This window comes from Mustelus asterias, chromosome 11 (assembly GCF_964213995.1).
Source record: "Mustelus asterias chromosome 11, sMusAst1.hap1.1, whole genome shotgun sequence".
In the NCBI taxonomy this organism is placed as follows: Eukaryota; Metazoa; Chordata; class Chondrichthyes; order Carcharhiniformes; family Triakidae; genus Mustelus; species Mustelus asterias.
The window spans coordinates 74426901-74444667 of NC_135811.1; the positions used below are offsets into that span (position 1 = coordinate 74426901).

Sequence of the window (17767 nt, forward strand, 5' to 3'; positions counted from 1 at the left end):
GTGTTTGACTTGGAGGTGATGGTTTTTGTCATTCTGCGAGGCAGGTGTTCTAAAGGCCAGAGATTCTATCAAAATTATTTTGCTGTTTTGCTGCAGTGCATTCTGCAGATCATAGCGACTGCAGCAGTGGTACACTGGCAATGTAGAGGGTGGAGATTCCTGAATGGTCTGAAGCTTCATTGGGCGGGGAGAGGGGGGGTGCGTGGAATCTATAACATGGAGTCTCGTAGATGGTGGAGAGGTCAGAAGGAATGCTCCCACTAAGCTGTGGGCCTGAGTGATATTGTCTTTGTTACATATGAAGTATCACAGCTCCAGTCACCGCACTAAAACATCTAAAGCTATCACATGTTGGAAACGTGGTGAACTCCTCATACAGATTTATTCAGCCTCTACCCTACCTCTACAGCCACAGTGATGTACGGCTGCTTGCGTTAAGCTTTTGATCACAGCTGACCCCTGCAATGTTGACACTCCTAAAGTTTTGAATATGATAGCCTCTGCTCTGAGATGGTCATTACCAGTATGGTATGCTGCCTGCCGCTTAGCAGGCCACTTTTGGATGTTTCCAGGTCTTGCTGTAGGTAGGCATGGCTGCTTCATTATCAGGCAATAAGGTGCTGAGCACTGTGGAATTATCAGTTAACAGGCCCACTCAGACATTATAATGGAGGGAAGATTATTGATAGAGCAGCTGAAAACATTGGGTTAAGGACCCATTGGGGTGACACGGTGGCACAGTGGTTAGCACTGCTGCCTCATAGCGCCAGGGACCTGGGTTCGATTCCCAGCTTGGGTGATTGTCTGTGTGGAGTCTGCACGTTCTCCCCATGTCTGCGTGGGTTTCCTCCGGGTGTTCCGGTTTCCTCCCACAGTCCGAAAGATGAGCTGGTTAGGTGCATTGGCCATGCTAAATTCTCCCTCAGTGTACCCGAACAGGCGCCGGACTGAGACTAATAAATAAACTTTAAAAGTGAGAAACTCCTGCAGGAAAATCCCAAGATTGTAATAATTAACCTTTGCCAGTGGTCTCTATGTGTCAGGGAAGGGCTTTCTTCATGAACTCCTTGTTACCAACAAGCCCCAGTTTTACTGGCACTCCGTCTTGTTGTAATGGGTTGAATACAGCTTTGCACTGTACAATATTCAGAATCTCTCTGATAACAGAAGGAAACAGTAAGAAGACTCACAACACCAGGTTAAAGTCCAACAGGTTTATCTGGAATCACGAGCAACTCTGGCGTTGCTCCTTCATCACGCTTCACTCACCTGATGAAGCGCTCCTAAAGCTCGTGATTCCAAATAAACGTGTTGGACTTTAACCTGGTGTTGCGAGACTTCTTACTGTGCTGACCCCAGTCCAACGCCGGCATCTCCACATCATGGCCAGAAGGAAATGCAAAGCAATTTTTCAATGGAAAATACTTGCATGACCTTGTGTAACATAGTAACTAGAATAGGCCAACATGTGGGACAATTGGAAGTAATGGCATCATTAACTATGGAGGGCAGAGAGGAGATAGTACAGCATGTTGACATAAAGAACAGTGTTTAGGAGTATGGTCAGAATCGTCCCACTGCTGTAAAAAGATGCAGTAAGAGTTTTAACAACACCAGGTTAAAGTCCAACAGGTTTATTTGGTAGCAAATACCATTAGCTTTTGGTATTTAGCTAATGGTATAATTCGGTATATAGCTAATGGTATTTGCTACCAAATAAACCTGTTGGACTTTAACCTGGTGTTGTTAAAACTCTTACTGTGTTTACCCCAGTCCAACGCCGGCATCTCCACATCATAAAAAGATGCAACAGAGACTGAAGGGATAAGACCAGGGAGACTTGGAAGAGGCCTGAGATGCAGCATCATATTTGGAATCCAAAGGGAAGAAAAGGTGGGCAGAGATGGTGCAGTGCCGGAGAGCGTCGTTAAAGAGGGAATGACCCCATTTACTGAGGTAATTCTCCAGCGATGGAAATGTCAGACATTAGCTATTCTGGCATGAAAAACATCCCATCCAGGTGTTTGCTGTGTATAAACAGATAGGTGGCGTGAAGCCAGTGCGTGTCTCTGGCACGCACTGACGATTAGGCACCCTACAGGTATGTGTCAGTCATTCTTAATCAGGACTCTAAAACAGAAGCATAATCCCTATTAGTCACTTTGAGAAGTCAGGCTGTGTGAAGGAATATAAACAGGCTTGCTTCAACTGATCTAGTCTATACTCATGGCCCTTTCTCGTCCTGGTAGTTGTTGTCTGTAATATTCCAGCATGCTAACAACATTCCTTAAATAAAATCGACTCTATTTCAAACTGTGCCATCAACACAGCTTCTGAGAAAACCCCATTGCTCTAACTCTGATATTTCATGCATCCTCCATTTCCATTGCCCCTATTTCAGTAATCTCTAAATTCCGGAATTCTCTCCGCCTCTCTTCCCTCTTTCCTTCCTTTAAGACTCGCCTTAAAAGCTAACTCTTTCCCTAAGCTTTTGTCATCTGACCGAATATCCCAAGTGATCCGGTGTTGGATGTTTTTGGGAATGCAGCATCAATGAAAGCAATGCACCCGGAAAAATCTTGTTCTTCCTGGTTTAGAATCCATATAGGCAGTTCAAGTGAGTGGACAAAAACCCATCAGATGGAGTATAAAGTGGGAAAATGTGAAGTTGTTTACTTTGGTAGGAAGAATGAAAAAGCAGAGGATAATTTAAATGGAGAATGGCTGCAGAATTCACGGTGCAGAGGGATCTAGGTGTTCTTGTACACGAGCCAAAAAAGGATTGCATGCAGATACAGCATGTAATCAAGAAGGCTAATGGAATGCTATCCTTCATTATGAGAGGAGGAATCAAACATAAAAGTAGGATTGTTGGGCAGGATTTTTCCACACCGCTGCGCTGGTTGAGTAGCGTAACGGAGCGGGATATATAAACAAAAAAATGAAAAATCAGGTTCACGCCCAATTTCTCACCTCTCGCGATATTGCCGTCCCTGTTCTGCCGGCGAAATCAGGAAGGGCGCGAGGCTGATTTAAATATGAATGACATGTTTAACGAGAGACCCAGACATAATTGTCCAGGCTCTCTTACATTTCCACCTCACCAGTGGAGGTTCTCGCCAGTAATGATCACAGATGGTCCCCACTAACAGAGACCAGACGTGATGGCCTCATCGGTGGGACTGGAGGCCATTGAAGCCCCCTGGGTGGTTGGGGACAGGGTTTTGGGCAATGCCAGCCTGAAACGCTGGCAGTGCCTGCCTGGCACCTTGGCACTGCTAGCCTGGCACCCTGGCACTGCACAGTGGGCACCATGGTGGGCAGAGCCAAAGGCACTGGGCCTGATTGAGGGTGGGGTCTGACAAGGCGGAGCCTGATGGGGAGGCAGGGAGATCTGTAGGAGGGGAGGGAAGGGGGAAGCTCTGCATTAGGAAGTGGGGGCTGGTCGGTGTGCCTAGCGTTCAGGGATTGGGGTTGGCGAACGAGGGCTGGGACCACATTTTGAATACTATGTGCAGTTTTAGTCTCCTTATTTAAGGAGGGATGTTAATGCATTGGAGGCAGTTCAGAAGTTTACTAGAATGATCCCTGGAATGAGTGGGTTGACTTATGAAGCAAGGTTGGACAGACAAGGCTTGTTTCTACTGGAGTTTAGACAATGAGGGGTGACTTGATTGAAGTATATATAACCCTGAATAGTCTTGACGAGGGAAAGATGCTTCCTCTTGTCTGGGTGAGTCCAGAATGGAGGGCACTGTTTCAAAATGAGTGGTCGCCTTTTTAGGACAGAGATGAGGAGAATTACTTTCTCTCAGAGGGTTGTGTGAGTGTGGAATTTTCTGCCTCAGAAGCTGATGGAAGTGGGGTCACTGAAGGAGGTAGATCGTTTCGTGTTAGGGAAGGGAATCAAAGGTTATCGGGGGGGTGTAGATGGTAATGTGAAAATCAAAACACAGTCAAATCAATCATGATCTTGTTGATTGGCAGAGCAGGCTGAGGGGCCAAATGGCCTAATTCAGCATCTATTTACGGGCAGCACGGTGGTACAGTGGTTAGCACTGCTGCCTCACTGTGCCAGGGACCCGGGGCAGCACGGTGGCACAGTGGTTAGCACTGCTGCCTCACTGTGCCAGGGACCCAGGGCAGCACGTTGGCACAGTGGCTAGCACTGCTGCCTCACTGTGCCAGGGACCCGGGTTTGATCACTGTCCGTGTAGAATTTACACTTTCTCTCTGTGTCTACGTGGGTTTCCTCCGAGTGCTCCGGTTTCCTCCCACAGTCCAAAGATGTGCAGGTTAGGTTGATTGGCCATGCTAAATTGCTCTTTAGTGCTAGGGAGATGTCAGGTGGATTAGCAGGGTAAATATGTGAGATTACGGGAATAGGGCCTGGGTGGGATTGTTGTCAGTGCAAGCTCAGTGGGCTGAATGGCCTCCTTCTGCACTGTCGGTATTCTATGATTTGTATGTTCCTTTGTTCCATATGCCTCATCTGAGAGCTTCTCTGCATTGTATTCTTATATTAAAGGTGCCTATTCCATAGAAGGAGTTAAACCATAAGACAGAGGACAGAAGTAGGCCATTCAGCCCATCAAGTCTGTTCTGCCATTCAGTGAGCTCATGACTGATCTGATGTGATGATCCTCAGCTCCACTTTCCCACCTAATAACCACAACCTTTGATTCCCTTACTGATTACAAATCTGTTGCTGACCTTTAATGGTCCAGAGGACAGCTGCCACTGGCAATACAAAATGCAGGCCTCAATTCCTATTGGTCAGGATGACAGGACATCCAGTCCTTCAGCTTTTGCACTCTTTGACCTGACTCTGAAGATTATGGGTTCAAGTCGCGCACCCTTGCATTCATCAGAAAATACCAATGTCAGGGGAAACAACAACTTTATACTATACGAGAAGAGGTTGCTGATTGGTTGGCAAGTGGAATCGGAATGGTAGAAGTGTTGCCATGGAGAATGCACCAGTTAATGGTGACTGACAGTTAACTGCCAAGCATTGTTTGAAAATTTAAACCAGGCAGCTTAATTCTGGTCAGTCAAAGCCCTGAGGAACGCACCAGAGAGCACATTCTCTGGTGCACTACTGAGGGAGTGCTGCACCGTGAGATTGCTGCCTTTCAGATGAAATATTAAATCAGACACCTTTCTCAGTTGGGCACACAAGATACCCTGGCATTATTCTGAAGAAGAGCAGGGGTGTTTTCCCCAATATTGTTCTGGCCAATATTTATTCTTCAACCAACATCACTGAAAAAGACGATCCAGTTGTTATCTGATTGATATTTGTGGCATCTCAATGTTGGCTGTTGCATTTCCTACATTAGAATGATAACCACAATTAGAATCATAGAATTCTACAGTGCAGAAAGAGGCCATTCAACCCATCGATCCTGCACTGACAACAATCCCACCCAGGCTCTATCCCTGTAACTCCACATATTTACCCTGCTAGTCCCCTGAGGGGCAATTTAGCATGGCCAATCCACCTAACCCACACATCTTTGTAGAGTGTGGGAGGAAACCAGAGCACCCGGAGGAAACCTACGCAGACACGGGGAGAATGTGCAAACGTCACATAGACAGTCACCCGAGGCCAGAATCAAACCCGGGTCACTGGCGCTGTGAGGCAGCAGTGTGCCATTGTGCCGCCAAAATTACTTATTTGGCTGTCAAGCACTTTGGGGCATTCTGTGGTCATGAATGGTGCTACTTTTTCTGAGTGATTGTCTTGTCCCAATGCCCTCTTGGTAACAAATAAGCCCCACAAGATTAATTTTCATGGATGTATTTCAAGTTTCACACAAAGTGTTCATGTGCTACTAACAGATATATTTCAGTCAGAAGCTGTAGAATTTGTTGTCCCAGTATCTCAGGACAGCTGTCATTGCTTCCTTATTCTGCACAACTTAACCACAACATTCGGAGTCAAAACATATGTAATGCAAATTAACAGCTATGACTTGAGAAATGTTACAAATAGTCATTTGGTAGTACAGAACTCGAATATTGCTGAGAAAAAACATTTTGCCAAAGCTTTTTCTCTTGCATTCATCAGAAAATAGCAATGTCAGAGGAAACAACAACTTTATACTATACAAGAAAAGGTTGCTGATTGGTTGGCAAGTGGAATCGGATTGGTAGAGGTGTTGCCATGGACAACCCACCAGTTAATGGTGACTGACAGTTAACTGCCAAGCATTTTTTGAAAATTTAAACCAGGCGTTAGTCAAAGCCCTGAGGAATGAACCAGTGAATGGCTATCACTTATTTGTTTAACTGAAACAGGTGCAATGTGTGTACGTGTTCTTTCTGGCTGAAAAGAACAGGGCTCTGTGTATTAATATATGTAGCTTCCAGTACATGCAAATGCACCACACTGCAAGCCCAACGAACAATCTTCAATTGGTTGTCAGCATAATTCTTATCAAATGTTGTCCAATGTGCAGAATCTAATTTTGGACACTGTGTTTTGAGTTTTGCCAGTATGGGCTGGTTGTTATTGATGATTCTAATGACAACACTGCAGAACATGAAAGTGTTATCTACACTGCTTTAGATTTTATAAAGGTCACAGCTGGGGGTAACTATACAGATTGTTCATAGTGTGAAAGTTCAGCAGGTGGGAGAAATGACTTGGGCATAAACATTGTGAGGCGAGATTGTAACTTCACAATGCACCAGGCATCGAGGGCTGGGGAACATCCATTGAATTTAACATTAAAAACAACATCAGGAAAAACAATGACTAAGTTATTTTGTCAGCCTTGGTTCAAAAGACAGCACACTTGCCTCTGGATCTCGAGGTTGTGTGTTCAATACCAGGCTTGAGCAGACTCTCATTGACATATTGCAGGGCAGTACTGAAGGTGCACTGCACTTTCAGATGTTATGGGTGGGATTTTATGGCCTCACCCATCCTGAAACCGGAAAATCCCACCCGAGGTCACTGGATGTTCCCATCGTCCGCCCCTCACCCACTCCGATCCCCATGACGAGCGGGGCGGTAGAATACCAGCGAATGTCTTTTGGATGAGATATTAACTCATGGCCCCATCTATCTCCTCAGGTGGATGTAAAATATCCCGAAGCACTATTCTGAAGATTTACCCCGATTCTCCCAGTCAATGTTTATCCCTCAATCAGCATCACACAAAGATTAGCTGATCATCATCACGTTGTTGTTTGTGGAAGTTTGCTGCGGGCAAACTGCCCACCATATTTACAACATTACAACAGTGACTACACCTCAGTTAGGATTTCGTTGGACGTAGAGTGCTTGAAGAGCTCCAGTGGGTGTGAAAAGCGTGGTGTGAATATTAGTCTTTCTTTTAAAAGAGTAATATACGTTTGGAGTAATTCTTTCAAGCAAAGTAATTGAGACCAATAAGCTCAGAGGATGTTGGAGATGGCGCAGTGGTATTGTCACTGCAGTAGTAATCCAGAGACCCAGGGTAATGCTGTGTGGACCTGGGTTCGAATCCCACCATGGCAGATGGTGAAATCTGAATTCGTTAAAAATATCTGGAATTAAAAGTGGCCATGAAACATTTTCACTTGTCGGAAAAACCGATCTGGTTCAGTAATGATTGGTTGTGTGCATTTCAGTACGAATGTTTATCGGTGAGTGTGTTTGATTGTGTGTGTGTGTCGGTGAGTGTGTTTGATTGTGTGTGTGTGTCGGTGAGTGTGTTTGATTGTGTGTGTGTCAGTGAGTGTGTTTGATTGTGTGCGTGTGTCGGTGAGTGCGTTTGATTGTGTGTGTGTGTCGGTGAGTGTGTTTGATTGTGTGTGTGTGTCGGTGAGTGCGTTTGATTGTGTGTGTGTGTCGGTGAGTGCGTTTGATTGTGTGTGTGTCGGTGAGTGCGTTTGATTGTGTGTGTGTGTCGGTGAGTGTGTTTGATTGTGTGCGTGTGTCGGTGAGTGTGTTTGATTGGGTGTGTGTATCGGTGAACGTGTTTGATCGTGTATGTGTGTCGGTGAGTGTGTTTGATTGTGAGTATGTGTCAGTGTGCGTGTCTGATTGTGTGTGTGTGTCGGTGAGTGTGTTTGATTCTGTGTGTGTGTCGGTGAGTGTGTTTGATTGTGTGTGTGTGTCAGTGTGTGCGTTTGACTGTGTGTGTGTCGGTGAGCATGTTTGATTGTGTGTGTGTATTGGTGAGTGTGTTTGATTGTGTGTGTGTGTCGGTAAGTGTGTTTGATTGTGTGTGTGTGTCGGTGAGTGTGTTTGATTGTGTGTGTGTGTGTCGGTGAGTGTGTTTGATTGTGTGTGTGTATCGGTGAGTGTGTTTGATTGTGTGTGTGTCGGGGAGTGTTTGATCGTGTGTGTGTGTCGGTGAGTGTGTTTGATTGTGTGTGTGTGTCGGGAGTGTGTTTGATTGGGTGTGTGTCGGGGAGTGTTTGATCGTGTGTGTGTGTCGGTGAAGGTGTTTGATTGTGTGTGTGTGTCGGTGAGTGTGTTTGATTGTGTGTGGGTCAGTGAATGTGTTCGATAGTGTGTGTGTGTTGGTTCGTGTGTTTGATTGTGTGTGTGTGTGTGTGTCGGCGAGTGTGTTTGATTGAGTGTGTGTCAGTGAGTATGTTTGATTGTGTGTGTGTGTCGGTGAGTGTGTGTGTGTGTCGGTGAGTGTGTGTGTGTGTCGGTGAGTGTGTTTGATTGTGTGTGTGTCGGTGAGTGTGTTTGATTCTGTGTGTGTATCGGTGAGTGTGTTTGATTGTGTGTGTGAGTGTCGGTGAGTGTGTTTGTTTGTGTGTGTGCCGGTGAGTGTGTTTGTTTGTGTGTGTGCCGCTGAGTGCGTTTGATTCTGTGTGTGTGTCGGTGAGTGTGTTTGATTGTGTGTCTGTCGGTGAGTGTCTTTCATTGTGTGTGTGTCAGTGAGTGTGTTTGATTGTGTGTGTGTCAGTGAGTGTGTTTGATTGTGAATGTCTTTCACTGTGTGTGTGTCAGTGTGTGTGTTTGATTCTGTGTGTGTCGGTGAGTGTGCTTGATTGCGTGTGTCAGTGTGTGTGTTTTTGATTCTGTGTGTGTCGGTGAGTGTGCTTGATTATGTGTGTGTGTCAGTGAGTGTGCTGGATTGTGTGTCTGTCAGTGAGTGTGTTTGTGTCAGTGTGTGTGTTTGATTGTGTGTGTGTGTCAGTGAGTGTGTTTGATTGTGTGTGTGTCGGTGAGAGTGTTTGACTATGTATGTGTGTTGGTGCATGGGTTTGATTCTGTGTGGTTGAGTTTGTTTGATTGTGTGTGTGTGTCAGTGAGTGTATTTGATTGCGCGTGTGTCGGTGAGTGTGTTTGATTGTGTGTGTGTGTGTCGGCGAGTGTGTTTGATTGTGTGTGTGTCAGTGAATGTGTTCGATAGTGTGTGTGTGTGTTGGTTCGTGTGTTTGATTGTGTGTGTGTGTGTGTGTCGGTGAGTGTGTTTGATTGTGTGTGTGTCAGTGAGTATGTTTGATTGTGTGTGTGTTTGTCGGTGAGTGTGTTTGATTGTGTGTGTGTCGGTGAGTGTGTTTGATTCTGTGTGTGTATCGGTGAGTGTGTTTGATTGTGTGTGTGTGTGTGTCAGTGAGTGTGTTTGTTTGTGTGTGTGCCGCTGAGTGCGTTTGATTCTGTTGTGTGTCGGTGAGTGTGTTTGATTGTGTGACTGTCGGTGAGTGTCTTTCGTTGTGTGTGTGTCAGTGAGTGTGTTTGATTGTGTGTGTGTCAGTGAGTGTGTTTGATTGTGAATGTCTTCCACTGTGTGTGTGTCAGTGTGTGTGTTTGATTCTGTGTGTGTGTCGGTGAGTGTGCTTGATTGCGTGTGTCAGTGTGTGTGTTTGATTCTGTGTGTGTCGGTGAGTGTGCTTGATTATGTGTGTGTGTCAGTGAGTGTGCTGGATTGTGTGTCTGTCAGTGAGAGTGTTTGTGTGTGTGTGTGTCAGTGTGTGTGTTTGATTGTGTGTGTGTGTCAGTGAGTGTGTTTGATTGTGTGTGTGTCGGTGAGTGTGTTTGATTGTGTGTGCGGGACGGTGAGTGTGTTTCATTGTGTGTGTGTCGGTGAGCGAGTTAGATTGTGTGTGTGTCGGGGAGTGTGTTTGATTGTGTGTGTGTTGGTGAGTGTGTTTGATTGTATGTGTGTGTGTGTCGGTGAGTGCCTTTGATTGTGTCTGTGTGTCAGTGAGTGTGTTTGATTGTGTGTGTGTATCAGTGAGTGCGTTTGATTGTGTGTGTGTCAGTGTGTGTGTGTTTGATTCTGTATGTGTGTGTAGGTGAGTGGGTTTGATTGTGTGTGTGTGTCAGTGAGTGCATTTGATTGTGAGTGTGTGCGTTGGTGAGTGTGTTTGATTTTGTGTATGTCAGTGTGTGTGTGTTTGATTCTGTGTGTGTGTATTTGAGTGGGTTTGATTGTGTGTGTGAGTCAGTGAGCGTATTTGATTGTGTGTGTGTGTGCGTTGGTGAGTGTGTTTGATTGTGTGTGTGTCAGTGTGTGCGTTTGATTGTGTGTGTGTTGGCGAGTGTGTTTGACTTTGTGTGTGTCGGTGAGTGTGTTTGATTGTGTGTGCGGGACGGTGAGTGTGTTTCATTGTGTGTGTGTCGGTGAGCGAGTTAGATTGTGTGTGTGTCGGGGAGTGTGTTTGATTGTGTGTGTGTTGGTGAGTGTGTTTGATTGTATGTGTGTGTGTCGGTGAGTGCCTTTGATTGTGTGTGTGTGTCAGTGAGTGTGTTTGATTGTGTGTGTGTTTCAGTGAGTGCGTTTGATTGTGTGTGTGTCAGTGTGTGTGCGTTTGATTCTGTGTGTGTGTAGGTGAGTGGGTTTGATTGTGTGTGTGTGTCAGTGTGTGTATTTGATTGTGAGTGTGTGCGTTGGTGAGTGTGTTTGATTGTGCGTATGTCTGTGTGTGTGTGTTTGATTCTGTGTGTGTGTAGTTGAGTGGGTTTGATTGTGTGTGTGTGTCAGTGAGCGTATTTGATTGTGTGTGTGTGCGTTGGTGAGTGTGTTTGATTGTGTGTGTGTCAGTGTGTGCGTTTGATTGTGTGTGTGTTGGTGAGTGTGTTTGATTTTGTGTGTGTCGGTGAGTGTGTTTGATTGTGTGTGTGTGTGCCGGTTAGTGTATTTGATTGTGTGTGTCAGTGAGTGGGTTTGATTGTGAATGTGTGGCGGTGAGTGTGCTTGATTGTGTGTGTCAGTGTGTGTGTTTGATTCTGTGTGTGTCAGTGAGTTTGTTTGATTGTGTGTCTGTCAGTGAGTGGGTTTGATTGTGTGTGTGTGTGTCGGTGAGTGTGTTTGATTGTGTGTGTGTGTGTCGGTTAGTGTGTTTGATTGTGTGTGTCAGTGAGTGGGTTTGATTGTGTGTGTGTGTGTCGGTTAGTGTGTTTGATTGTGTGTGTGTGGCGGTGAGTGTGCTTGATTGTGTGTGTCAGTGTGTGTGTTTGTTTCTGTGTGTGTCAGTGAGTGTGCTGGAATGTGTGGGCGTGTCAGTGTGTGTGTTTGTTTTTGTGTCTGTCAGTGAGTGTGTTTGATTGTGTGTGTGTCGGTGAGTGGGTTTGATTGTGTGTGTGTGTGTCAGTGTGTGTGTTTGATTGTGTGTCTGTCAGTGAGTGTGTTTGATTGTGTGCGTGTGTGTCAGTGAGTGTGTTTGATTGTGTGTGCATTGGTGAGTGTGTTTGATTGTGTGTGCATTGGTGAGTGTGTCTGATTGTTTGTGTGTGTGTCGATGAGTCTGTTTGATTGTGTGTGTGTGTTGGTGAGTGTGTTTGATTGTGTGTGTGTGTCAGCGAGTGTGTTTGATTGTGTGTGTGCCGGTGAGTGTGTTTGATTGTGTTTGTGTGTCAGTGAGTGTGTTTGATTGTGTGTGTGTCGGTGAGTGTGTTTGATTGTGTGCGTGTGTTGGTGAGTGTGTCTGATTGTTTGTGTGTGTGTCGGTGAGTGTGTTTGAATGGGTGTGTGTCGGTGAGTGTGTCTGAATGGGTGTGTGTCGGTGAGTATGTTTGATTGTGTGTGTTTTGATGAGTGTGTTTGATTGTGTGTGTGTCAGTGTGTGTGTGTCAGTGAGTGTGTTTGATTGTGTGTGCGTTGTTGAGTGTGTTTGATTGTGTGTGTTTGTTGGTGAGTGTGTTTGATTGTGTGTGTTTGTGTTGGTGAGTGTGTCTGATTGTTTGTGTGTGTGCCAGTGAGTGTGTTTGATTGTGTGTGTGCGTCAGTGAGTGTGTTTGAATGTGTGTGTGTCGGAGAGTGTGTTTGACTGTGTGTGTCGGTGAGTGTGTTTGATTGAGGGTGTGTTTGTCGGTGAGTGTGTTTGATTGTGAGTGTGTGTCGGTGAGTGTGTTTGATTGTGTGTGTCGGTGAGTGTGTTTGATTGAGGGTGTGTTTGTCGGTGAGTGTGTTTGATTGTGTGTGTGTTTGTCGGTGAGTGTGTTTGATTGTGTGTGTGTCGGTGAGTGTGTTTGATTCTGTGTGTGTATCTGTGAGTGTGTTTGATTGTGCGTGTGTATCTGTGAGTGTGTTTGATTGTGCGTGTGTGTCGGTGAGTGTGTTTGTTTGTGTGTGTGTCGGTGAGTGTCTTTCAGTGTGTGTGTTTGATTGTGTGTGTTTGATTATGTGTGTGTGTCAGTGAGTATGCTGGATTGTGTGTGCGTGTCAGTGTGTGCGTTTGATTGTACGTGTGTGTTGGTGAGTGTGCTTGATTGTGTGTGTAAGTGTGTGTGTTTGATACTGTGTGTGTCAGTGAGTGTGCTGGATTGTGTGTGCATGTCAGTGTGTGTGTTTGATTGTGTGTGTGTCAGTGAGTGTGTTTGATTCTGTGCGTGTGTCGGTGAGTGGGTTTGATTTGGTGTGTGTCAGTGAGCGTATTTGATTGTGTGTGTGTGTCAGTTAGTGTGTTTGATTGTGTGTGTGTCGGTCAGTGTGTTTGATTGTGTGTGTGTGTATCAGTCAGTGTGTTTGATTGTGTGTGTGTAGGTGAGTGTGTTTGATTGTGTGTGTGTCAGTGAGTGTATTTGATTGCGTGTGTGTCGGTGAGTGTGTTTGATTGTGTGTGTGTGTCATTGAGTGCATTTGATTGTGTGTGTGTCGGTGAGTGTGTTTGACTGTGTGTGTGTGTTGGTGCGTGGGTCTGATTGTGTGTGTGTCAGTGAGTGTCTTTGATTGTGTGTGTGTGCCCGGTGTGTGTGTTTGATTGTGTGTGTGTGTTGGTGAGTGTCTTTGATTGTGTGTGTGTGTACCCGGTGTGTGTGTTTGATTGTGTGTGTGTGTGTTGGTGAGTGTGTTTGATTGTGTGTGTGTGTCAGCGAGTGTGTTTGATTGTGTGTGTGTCGGTGAGTGTGTTTGACTGTGTGTGTGTGTTGGTGTGTGGGTCTTATTGTGTGTGTCAGTGAGTGCCTTTGATTGTGTGTGTGTGTACCCGGTGTGTGTGTTTGATTGTGTGTGTGTGTTGGTGAGTGTGTTTGATTGTGTGTGTGTGTACCCGGTGTGTGTGTTTGATTGTGTGTGTGTGTTGGTGAGTGTGTTTGATTGTGTGTGTGTGTCAGCAAGTGTGTTTGATTGTGTGTGTGTCGGTGAGTGTGTTTGATTGTGTGTGTGTCGGTGAGTGTGTCAGATTGTGTGTGTGTCGGTGAGTGTGTTTGAATGGGTGCGTGTCAGTGAGTATGTTTGATTGTGTGTGTTGGTGAGTGTGTTTGATTGTGTGTGTGTCAGTGTGTGTGTTTGATGTGTGTGTGTCAGTGAGTGTGTTTCATGTGTGTGTGTCAGTGAGTGTGTTTGATTGTGTGTGTGTTGGTGAGTGTGTTTGATTGTGTGTGCGTTGTTGAGTGTGTTTGATTGTGTGTGTTTGTGTTGGTGAGTGTGTCTGATTGTTTGTGTGTGTGCCGGTGAGTGTGTTTGATTGTGTGTGTGTCGGTGAGTGTGTTTGATTGTGTGTGTGTCAGTGAATGTGTTCGATAGTGTGTGTGTGTTGGTTCGTGTGTTTGATTGTGTGTGTGTGTGTGTGTGTGTGTGTGTCGGCGAGTGTGTTTGATTGTGTGTGTGTCAGTGAATGTGTTCGATAGTGTGTGTGTGTGTTGGTTCGTGTGTTTGATTGTGTGTGTGCGTGTGTCGGTGAGTGTGTTTGATTGTGTGTGTGTCAGTGAGTATGTTTGATTGTGTGTGTGTTTGTCGGTGAGTGTGTTTGATTGTGTGTGTGTCGGTGAGTGTGTTTGATTCTGTGTGTGTATCGGTGAGTGTGTTTGATTGTGTGTGTGTGTGTGTCGGTGAGTGTGTTTGTTTGTGTGTGTGCCGCTGAGTGCGTTTGATTCTGTGTGTGTGTCGGTGAGTGTGTTTGATTGTGTGACTGTCGGTGAGTGTCTTTCGTTGTGTGTGTGTCAGTGAGTGTGTTTGATTGTGTGTGTGTCAGTGAGTGTGTTTGATTGTGAATGTCTTTCACTGTGTGTGTGTCAGTGTGTGTGTTTGATTCTGTGTGTGTGTCGGTGAGTGTGCTTGATTGCGTGTGTCAGTGTGTGTGTTTGATTCTGTGTGTGTCGGTGAGTGTGCTTGATTATGTGTGTGTTTCAGTGAGTGTGCTGGATTGTGTGTCTGTCAGTGAGAGTGTTTGTGTGTGTGTGTCAGTGTGTGTGTTTGATTGTGTGTGTGTGTCAATGAGTGTGTTTGATTGTGTGTGTGTCGGTGAGTGTGTTTGATTGTGTGTGCGGGACGGTGAGTGTGTTTCATTGTGTGTGTGTCGGTGAGCGAGTTAGATTGTGTGTGTGTCGGGGAGTGTGTTTGATTGTGTGTGTGTTGGTGAGTGTGTTTGATTGTGTGTGTGTTGGTGAGTGTGTTTGATTGTATGTGTGTGTGTCGCTGAGTGCCTTTGATTGTGTCTGTGTGTCAGTGAGTGTGTTTGATTGTGTGTGTGTATCAGTGAGTGCGTTTGATTGTGTGTGTGTCAGTGTGTGTGTGTTTGATTCTGTGTGTGTGTAGGTGAGTGGGTTTGATTGTGTGTGTGTGTCAGTGTGTGTATTTGATTGTGAGTGTGTGCGTTGGTGATTGTGTTTGATTGTGTGTATGTCAGTGTGTGTGTGTTTGATTCTGTGTGTGTGTAGTTGAGTGGGTTTGATTGTGTGTGTGTGTCAGTGAGTGTATTTGATTGTGAGTGTGTGCGTTGGTGAGTGTGTTTGATTGTGTGTATGTCAGTGTGTGTGTGTTTGATTCTGTGTGTGTGTAGTTGAGTGGGTTTGATTGTGTGTGTGTGTCAGTGAGCGTATTTGATTGTGTGTGTGTGCGTTGGTGAGTGTGTTTGATTGTGTGTGTGTCAGTGTGTGCGTTTGATTGTGTGTGTGTTGGTGATTGTGTTTGATTTTGTGTGTGTCGGTTAGTGTGTTTGATTGTGTGTGTCAGTGAGTGGGTTTGATTGTGAATGTGTGGCGGTGAGTGTGCTTGATTGTGTGTGTCAGTGTGTGTGTTTGATTCTGTGTGTGTCAGTGAGTTTGTTTGATTGTGTGTCTGTCAGTGAGTGTGTTTGATTGTGTGTGTGTCGGTGAGTGTGTTTGATTGTGTGTGTGTGTGTCGGTTAGTGTGTTTGATTGTGTGTGTCAGTGAGTGGGTTTGATTGTGTGTGTGTCGGTTAGTGTGTTTGATTGTGTGTGTGTGGCGGTGAGTGTGCTTGACTGTGTGTGTTTGTTTCTGTGTGTGTCAGTGAGTGTGCTGGATTGTGTGTGCATGTCAGTGTGTGTGTTTGTTTGTGTGTGTCTGTGTCAGTGTGTGTGTTTGATTGTGTGTCTGTCAGTGAGTGTGTTTGATTGTGTGTGTCGGTGAGTGTGTTTGATTGTGTGTGTGTGTCAGTGAGTGTGTTTGAATGTGTGTGTGTCGGTGAGTTTGTTTGATTGTGTTTGAGTGTCAGTGAGTGTGTTTGATTGCGTGTGTGTCGGTGAGTGTGTTTGATTGTGTGCGTGTGTGTCAGTGAGTGTGTTTGATTGTGTGTGCATTGGTGAGTGTGTTTGATTGTGTGTGCATTGGTGAGTGTGTCTGATTGTTTGTGTGTGTGTCGATGAGTGTGTTTGATTGTGTGTGTGTTGGTGAGTGTGTTTGATTGTGTGTGTATGTCAGCGAGTGTGTTTGATTGTGTGTGTGTCGGTGAGTGTGTTTGATTGTGTGCGTGTGTGTCAGTGAGTGTGTTTGATTGTGTGTGCATTGGTGAGTGTGTTTGATTGTGTGTGTGTGTTGGTGAGTGTGTTTGATTGTTTGTGTGTGTGTCGGTGAGTGTGTTTGAACGGGTGTGAGTCGGTGAGTATGTTTGATTGTGTGTGTTTTGATGAGTGTGTTTGATTGTGTGTGTGTCAGTGTGTGTGTGTCAGTGAGTGTGTGTCAGTGAGTGTGTTTGATTGTGTGTGCGTTGTTGAGTGTGTTTGATTGTGTGTGTTTGTTGGTGAGTGTGTTTGATTGTGTGTGTTTGTGTTGGTGAGTGTGTCTGATTGTTTGTGTGTGTGCCAGTGAGTGTGTTTGATTGTGTGTGTGCGTCAGTGAGTGTGTTTGAATGTGTGTGTGTCGGAGAGTGTGTTTGACTGTGTGTGTCGGTGAGTGTGTTTGATTGAGGGTGTGTTTGTCGGTGAGTGTGTTTGATTGTGAGTGTGTGTCGGTGAGTGTGTTTGATTGTGTGTGTCGGTGAGTGTGTTTGATTGAGGGTGTGTTTGTCGGTGAGTGTGTTTGATTGTGTGTGTGTTTGTCGGTGAGTGTGTTTGATTGTGTGTGTGTCGGTGAGTGTGTTTGATTCTGTGTGTGTATCTGTGAGTGTGTTTGATTGTGCGTGTGTGTCGGTGAGTGTGTTTGTTTGTGTGTGTGTCGCTGAGTGCGTTTGATTCTGTGTGTGTGTCGGTGAGTGTGTTTGATTGTGTGTCTGTCGGTGAGTGTCTTTCAGTGTGTGTGTTTGATTGTGTGTGTTTGATTATGTGTGTGTGTCAGTGAGTGTGCTGGATTGAGTGTGCGTGTCAGTGTGTGCGTTTGATTGTACGTGTGTGTTGGTGAGTGTGCTTGATTGTGTGTGTAAGTGTGTGTGTTTGATACTGTGTGTGTCAGTGAGTGTGCTGGATTGTGTGTGCATGTCAGTGTGTGTGTTTGATTGTGTGTGTGTCAGTGAGTGTGTTTGATTCTGTGCGTGTGTCGGTGAGTGGGTTTGATTTGGTGTGTGTCAGTGAGCGTATTTGATTGTGTGTGTGTGTCAGTTAGTGTGTTTGATTGTGTGTGTGTCGGTCAGTGTGTTTGATTGTGTGTGTGTGTATCAGTCAGTGTGTTTGATTGTGTGTGTGTCGGTGAGTGTGTTTGATTGTGTGTGTGTCAGTGAGTGTATTTGATTGCGTGTGTGTCGGTGAGTGTGTTTGATTGTGTGTGTGTGTCATTGAGTGCATTTGATTGTGTGTGTGTCGGTGAGTGTGTTTGACTGTGTGTGTGTGTTGGTGCGTGGGTCTGATTGTGTGTGTGTCAGTGAGTGTCTTTGATTGTGTGTGTGTGCCCGGTGTGTGTGTTTGATTGTGTGTGTGTGTTGGTGAGTGTCTTTGATTGTGTGTGTGTGTACCCGGTGTGTGTGTTTGATTGTGTGTGTGTGTGTTGGTGAGTGTGTTTGATTGTGTGTGTGTGTCAGCGAGTGTGTTTGATTGTGTGTGTGTCGGTGAGTGTGTTTGACTGTGTGTTGGTGTGTGGGTCTTATTGTGTGTGTCAGTGAGTGCCTTTGATTGTGTGTGTGTGTACCCGGTGTGTGTGTTTGATTGTGTGTGTGTGTTGGTGAGTGTGTTTGATTGTGTGTGTGTGTACCCGGTGTG

The 17767-nt window shown here is 45.4% G+C and overlaps 1 protein-coding gene across 1 annotated transcript in view; it reads left to right on the forward strand.

Annotated features, from left to right (window-relative positions):
- LOC144500595 (proto-oncogene Wnt-3) overlaps positions 1-17767 on the forward strand; it is a 403721-nt gene that overhangs the window by 80757 nt on the left and 305197 nt on the right. The window lies entirely within an intron of this gene.